This window comes from Miscanthus floridulus, chromosome 18, assembly GCF_019320115.1.
Source record: "Miscanthus floridulus cultivar M001 chromosome 18, ASM1932011v1, whole genome shotgun sequence".
Taxonomy (NCBI): domain Eukaryota; kingdom Viridiplantae; phylum Streptophyta; class Magnoliopsida; order Poales; family Poaceae; genus Miscanthus; species Miscanthus floridulus.
Genome location: NC_089597.1, coordinates 51873966 through 51881107, shown reverse-complemented (window position 1 = coordinate 51881107; position 7142 = coordinate 51873966). Strand labels below are relative to the sequence as shown.

The 7142-nt window shown below is 43.0% G+C and overlaps 1 long non-coding RNA gene across 1 annotated transcript; it reads right to left on the bottom strand.

Moving 5' to 3' along the window:
* Positions 1 to 3065: 3065 nt before the first annotated feature.
* Positions 3066 to 5424, bottom strand: LOC136522301 (uncharacterized). The gene is made up of 3 exons (XR_010775850.1): positions 4562 to 5424; positions 3829 to 3891; positions 3066 to 3314 (listed from the first exon to the last, which is right to left on the bottom strand). It is a non-coding gene; the product is annotated as an uncharacterized lncRNA (long non-coding RNA).
* Positions 5425 to 7142: the final 1718 nt, after the last annotated feature.

Sequence of the window (7142 nt, the reverse complement as noted above, 5' to 3'; positions counted from 1 at the left end):
TACGTTCAGAGTTGGGCAGACCTAAAACAAATCTTCATGGGGAACTCCTAGGGCACTTATGCATGCCCTGGGAACCCCTAGGACTTGAAGAACTACCAACAGAAGTCAGGAGAGACTCTCCACGAGTACATCCAACGCTTCTCCTAGAAGTGCAATGAGCTCTCTAATGTCGCCGATGCTGACATCATTAGACCCTTCCTATCAGGGACCACCTGCGAGTCTCTGGTCCATAAGTTGGGACGTAAGGGCCTACGGACTACTAAGGAACTCCTCGACATTGCGACTAGCCACGCTTCCGGTGAGGAGGCGGTTCGAGCAATTTTCAATAGCTCTAGAGGCAAGGCGAAGCGGGACGAGGACGCTAATGAAGGCCCCTCCAACCATTTGAATAAGAAGAAGAACTAGAAAGGGCATAGGGGCTCGCTCGTGGCCACCGCCGAGCGAAAAGCCGATCGAGCGCTGGCCGAGGGCACCCCTGATCACGTTGACAAGCTGCTCGAGGGGCTATACCCAAACCATACCTTCCCCGTCAAACACATGTACAAGGATAGCTCCCTCATGAAGCATTTCTTCACCGGCGGCTCCAAGAAATGGGAGTAGAAGAAGAAGCCCGAGGTAGAAGCCGATAATGCCAGAGAGAAGGACGGTGGCTTTCCGTTGCCGGATGGCTACCTCATGATCTTTGGTGGGCTAGAGGCATATGGCTCCAAGCATCGATAGAAGCTTGCGCGCTGAGAGGTCTATGAAGCTGAGCCTTCCACGCCCACTTTCCTCAAATGGTCAGGGTCTCCCATACTTTGACCGATCTGACCACCCAGATAGCATCACAAACCTAGGCAGGTACCCGCTCATGGTCGACCCTATCCTCAGCACAAAGTGGCTCACCAAGGTACTGATGGATGGGGGCAACAGCCTCAACATCATGTATGTAGAGACACTTGATGCCATGGGCATCAACCGATCGCGCATCCAACCGACTAGGGTGCCTTTCCATGGCATCATGCTAGGAAAGTAGGCCATACCGATTGGGCAGATCGACCTGCCCTTCACCTTCGGGAATCCATCCAACTATAGGACAGAGACCCTCACCTTCAAGGTAGTCGAGTTCCCCCCGGTCTACCACGCCATTTTGGGGTGACCGTGTTACGTGAAGTTCATGGCCATCCCCAACTACACCTACCTCAAGCTCAAGATGTCGGGCCCGCACGGGGTCATCAACGTCGGCACTTCTTTCAGAGGGCCTACGAGTGCGAGGTCAAGAGCTGCGAGCTCGCTTCAGCAACCCTCGCTTCCGAGGAGCTCGTAGCCATCGGGAAGGACATCACTGAAGGAGCGCCCGATGCGAAGCGGGTGGTCGGATCCTTTGAACCTACGGAGAGTGTCAAGGAGGTCCTCATCGACCCCGACAACTCCATCGACATGATGGTGCGCATCGGCACCGCCCTCTCCCCTAAGTAGGAAGGCACGCTCATCGACTTCCTCTGCGCCAATCAAGACATCTTTGCGTAGAAACCCTCAGATATGCCGGGAATTCCGAGGGAAGTCACCGAGCATGCCTTGAAGATCAGACTTGGTTCCAGGCCAGTCAAACAACGCCCGCGCCGCTTCAACGAGGAGAAGCAGAGGCTCATCGTTGAGGGAATCGCTAAGCTCTTTGTGGAAGGTTTCATCAAGGAAGTATACCACCCAGAGTGGTTGTCCAATCCCGTTCTGGTAGAAAAGAAAAGTGGGAAATGGAGAATGTGTGTTGACTACACAAGCCTCAATAAGGTGTGCCTGAAGGATTCATTTCCTTTGCCATGCATAGATCATGTAGTTGACTTGACCTTGGGGTGCGAAACCCTATGCTTCCTTGATGCATACTCTGGGTACCATCAGATCATGATGAAAGAGTCCGACTACCTCGTGACCTCTTTCATCACCCCATTCGGATCGTTCTGCTACGTTACGATGCCGTTTGGACTCAAGAACACCAGGGCTACGTACCAGCATTACATGACCAAATGCTTTGGAGACCTCATTGGGCGGACCGTTGAGGCTTACATGTACGACATCGTAGTCAAGTCCAAGCAGACCGACCAGCTCGTAGCTGACCTAGAGCAGACCTTCAGGAAGCTCTAGGAGAACGGCATCAAGCTCAACCCCGAGAAATGCGTCTTTGGGGTCCCAAGGGGCATGCTGCTCGGATTCATCGTCTCCGAGCATGGCATCGAAGCCGACCCAGTAATAACACTACTAGGATCCAGCCCTATCGTGACGCCTATATTGGGTTGCAATATGACTATTTTGGTTGCAATACAAATCAGTTGCATCTATATATGGTCATTGACAGGTGGTTGCATTTGGAAAGGTGCAATAGGTTCTTGCATCCTTTTGGATGTGGTGTTGCAATATGGTGGTTTTGCAATGAACATAAAAAACTAACGCAACCGGGTTCTGGTTGCAAGCACAAATATTGCAACCAGCACAATGGTTGCCTGAGTTACTGTTGCAACGAAACACGTGGATGCATTATGACAGTATCGCCATGAACGAACTTGTCGCAAAATAGCTTTATTGCCACTCCATAGTTACGTGGGAATATGGCCATATTGCCATGCGATGTGCTCCATTGCATCAAAGAAATCTTGCAATGTAACAAATTTAGTAGCTAGAGTCACAATTGCCACATTCATTTGCTGGTGGCAACAAAAGGTAATGCAACGAATCATTGTTCGGGCTAATAGATGGAAAATGCAATGACTCATTGTTGGTGGTACTAGATGAAAAATGCAACAAATCATTGTTGGTGGTAATATATGAAAAATGCAATGAACCATTTTTGGTGGCAGTAGATGGAAAAGGCAACTAATCATTGTTGATGGTAGACATGTCATACAGCAACACAAAGTTTGTGGCAATAATGTATATTGCAACAACAAAAAGTGGATACATAGTAGTTTGTTGCAACAAGGGCATTTTGGCCAGCGTCTTTTTAATTTCTTTTCGTAGCTAGAAATTTAATTATTGTTACAAAATAATTGTGCCATGAGTACAGATTTCATCATCACATATAAGAACTCAAACCTTCATTAATTGTAATCTTATGTCTCAGCTAGAATAATTATACAATAAGAATAATGTTAAAGTAAACTACAAAGTCACCACCACGCACGCAGGCATAACCATCCTCTCAAACTACAAAGTCTGAAACTATGTTTGCCATAACAAAAAAAAAATTATATCTTGATTCACTCATTTATCTCTTGATGAACCATCACCACCAGCACGCGGGCATAATCCTTTATCTAATTCTTATGGCTGTCCAAGCTGCCCTGCATTTTATAAACAGATACAAAATGATTTAATGTAATATAGGAACCTTGTTTGCAGATGTATCTTTAGTAGCATAACTTTAAGTGCTTTGAAACATGAGTCCATAGCCATTGTGTAACTACATCCTTCCGTTTTCATTTCTTAAACAGGAAAAAGGATGAGAAAAAGGAGGTAGATTCTTTAATGGATGGGGTTCATGCATGCATAGAATACACATAAATAATAATATCATTGCAAAACGAGATATTTGTCAAGAGAAAATAACACTAGGGGAACAAAAATGAAAAAAAAATAAGAACCAGAACGTTCAAGTAATGAATCAGGTAAACTCACTGACATTTGCATCACAAAATCAGAAAACAGAGTATGTAATGTTATCCATCAATTATCAATCCACCAACATAAATTTCTACTCTAATGTTCTAATCTAACAACAATAGAACATACTGTAGTATGCAACACTATCTAGGAAGAAATAATAATAGAACATACAGACATAGGAAGGAAGAATACTTGGAACGTAAGTACATAACATTATTAGCTCAATGCGTCTTGCATCACCACGCCTATGATAATCTGGTGCAGAACATAGTAATTGTTAAGACGCACATTAGAGAGCGACTGGAAACAAAAAAAAAAATCATTTATACAAAGTCAGTGCAATAAGCTATTACAGGTTCAGAGCAATGAGCAAAGAATGTTCTAACCTCAGACTTCGTTATAGTTGCAGGAGTGCAACAAACAAAGAACTGGGATGTGAATACAACTCATAAAAAACCTAGATACTTAGTACAGCAAACAAAGAACTGGGATGAGCACAAGTGTATATTGTTGGTCTAGAACTAGATACATAGGTAGTAGGTGCTATATTCATATTGCTGGCAGGTTCTATTTTTACATCACCTTTTGCAATTTTATCTTCCACTACCTTCTTCAAAGCCAAGGCCTAACCCACTAAGGCTAAAACTCCACTAGGTTGTGCTGTCACTATGGCTGTAGCAAGTGCAACCGAGCAGAAAACATACTAGATACTAGTACTTATGTCTAAAACTCTGTACTACTATCGTATAAAACTCATATGCTAAGCATAAGTCCGGCACGCAGCATCAGATGCTTATACACCAATGAAATTATGAAAAGAACCAATTTACAGAAACAGTTTTGGGCAACGTAAAAGAAAACATTATGCAATAGCATACAGAAACAGTCACTCTCAAGTGGCCTACAAACTGTAGAACTAGCTCACCTAGCTTCATAATATCTTTGCTTAGGTTCAGTAAACCAAATTAGTGATAGTGATACTTGGAGGAATAGTAGAGGATGTCTCAAAATTCCACGGATGAAGTAGTTCAGGATATAGGAAGTCCTCTTATAAGTACCTCTGCAATTGTACCAGGACCAGCCTACAAATGCCAGAAAAACATGCGCCATTCAGATTCAGTCAATGCAAGAGACAAGTAAACACTGCAAACGCGCAAGTAGTCCAAAATAAAAAGTCATGATGATGCAGTCGCAGGCGGCCATCCACTTCTCCATCTGTGTTTTGGACCCTCTGATCTGGTGAATAAGACAAAAGAGCTTGAGATGTCTGGCAACCACATGCAGCAGTTCTAATTTTCAAACCGTAAATGCAGAGATGTTTATCCATCTCAAATGCGCATATGAAGTTTCTGAACAAGGCATCGTCATGCTCCAGATACCGGTATATTCAGTCTCGTGCATGGACCTACCTTGACATTGTGCATGGTACCTACCTTGACAGGGCCCTTCCATCTGAAGGACTGCAGGATGGATCGTGGCACCTGGTTCCTCAGTCGCGACGGGTAGGGAGATGGAGTGGAGCGCGCCGCCGGGAGGGGCCGATGGTCGCGCGCCGCAGGAAGGGGGCAGGGGTCGCGCGCTGCAAGAAGGGGGCGGGGTCGCACCGCCATCCGATCCGCCGTCCGGCTCATCTCTCCGCTCGTGAACTCCTGGCGAGGATGTGGAGCAGCTCTAGGGCAGCAAGTTGGGGCGGATCTGGCGAGATGAGGTGGCGGCGGCGGCAGCGTCTAGGCATGCGGTGGTGGTGGCGGTGTGATAGGAGATAATAGAGGTGAATGATATGGAATTGTTTAGGAGAGGAGGCTGAACGTGTGAAATTTGGATTTTTATGGGCGGGAGTTAGGCCCGTCATTATATACTGGACGGTTTATTTTAAAAAAAATGATAGATGATCAATTTTTATTGTGGTAATTTGAATTTTTTTAAATATCTGAAAATATGGGATCATCATACAATTTGCAATTTGAATTTCAAATGACCATAAATAGACCACTCGTATGCTCATTCTTGAAAGTTCTCCAAAATAAACGGTTATAAACAACAATAAAATAGGCTAAACTACATTGAAACAAATATGAAACACAATACGAAAATAGGTAGGTACTCCACGGTTCTAAATTATAAATCATTTCAGTTTTTCTAGATACATAGCTATAATATAAGACAATCATTAGATTCACATATTTATTTATGTAATATAATTAATACTTTTTTGGCTATAATATACTTTCTTTCAGAATTTACTAGATAATTACCACATGTTGCAACTGAAATATGTTTTCAAGTTGTAATTCTCCTGTATGACCACACAACAAAGCGGTGCCTTCCGTTCCAACGCACCAATATGTTTATTAGTCTTCACCTAAAGTTAAAGAATAAATTGTTTATTCTAACTCAAGTTTTTATTTCCCATAATACATTTGGTTCTTCGTCCATTCTCTACATGCATCTTAGGAGATGTTTGGGACTACTCAATTTCACGTTTTTTAGTAAAAAAAAACAAGTTCAGCTCCACGCAACTCTGCTAACAGAAAAGGTGGATTTATAAGAGCACCTAAAAAGGTGGAGTTTGTGAATCAGAGTTCATGAACTAGTCCCAACCCCCCTCCCCCCTATTTGGAGTAGTTCCAGCTCCGCTCTAATTGAACTTGGAGTAGTTCTGGCTCTGTATGAGTTGAAGTCCTCGGTCCATTCTCCCACGTCCATCGTGCATCTTCCAGGTCTATCCAAGTTTATTTGGGTTCTGCCTAAATCCAATGTCTTACAATTTACGTGTTGTTTGGTTGGCTTATTTTGTGGCGTAACGTGATCACACCGCCAAACAATTGTCTCCTGATTACCCAGCTGGAGCCAAACAAAAAAAAAGGAAACGGTCGATTCCCTTCTCATTGCCGTCAGCGAATCGTTATATTTACGTTAATGTTGCCTTTGTAGACCTAACAACACAAGAATGGATGGAGTTTTTTTTTCTATTTATGAGTATAAAAAATGAATATTCAAAATAATATTATGAACTTTTGAAGCGTTGACCTCTTCCTCAATAAAGAAATACTTTTAAAACTAAGTTGTTGATGTAATTTTTATTAAGAATGAAACTTATCTTAATATATTTTGGATTAATCAATGGTCTAACTAATCAAACTTTAAATGAATTTTGGAGCTATTTGTTATCGAGCCTAGTCTAAATAAATGTATCTTCAAACTGTATGCAATCACCGACGAACAGGGATGGCAATAGATTCGTACCCAATGGATATCACCTATACCTGCGCATTTTTTCACTGAAAACCAAAAACAAACCATTCCAAAATGTCAAAGTAAAAAATGACACCAAATTTATCAGTTTCCTGGTTTGCAGAGAACTGATTGGTTACTGGTTTCCAAAAACCAAAGTTTTTAAAAACTAAAAAACCAAACCGAAGTTTCAATTTAAATTGATTGCCCAGTCCCACCCAGCCTTACTCATACTCATGCCCGAGATGAAATGAAATGCATGCATTGAACTC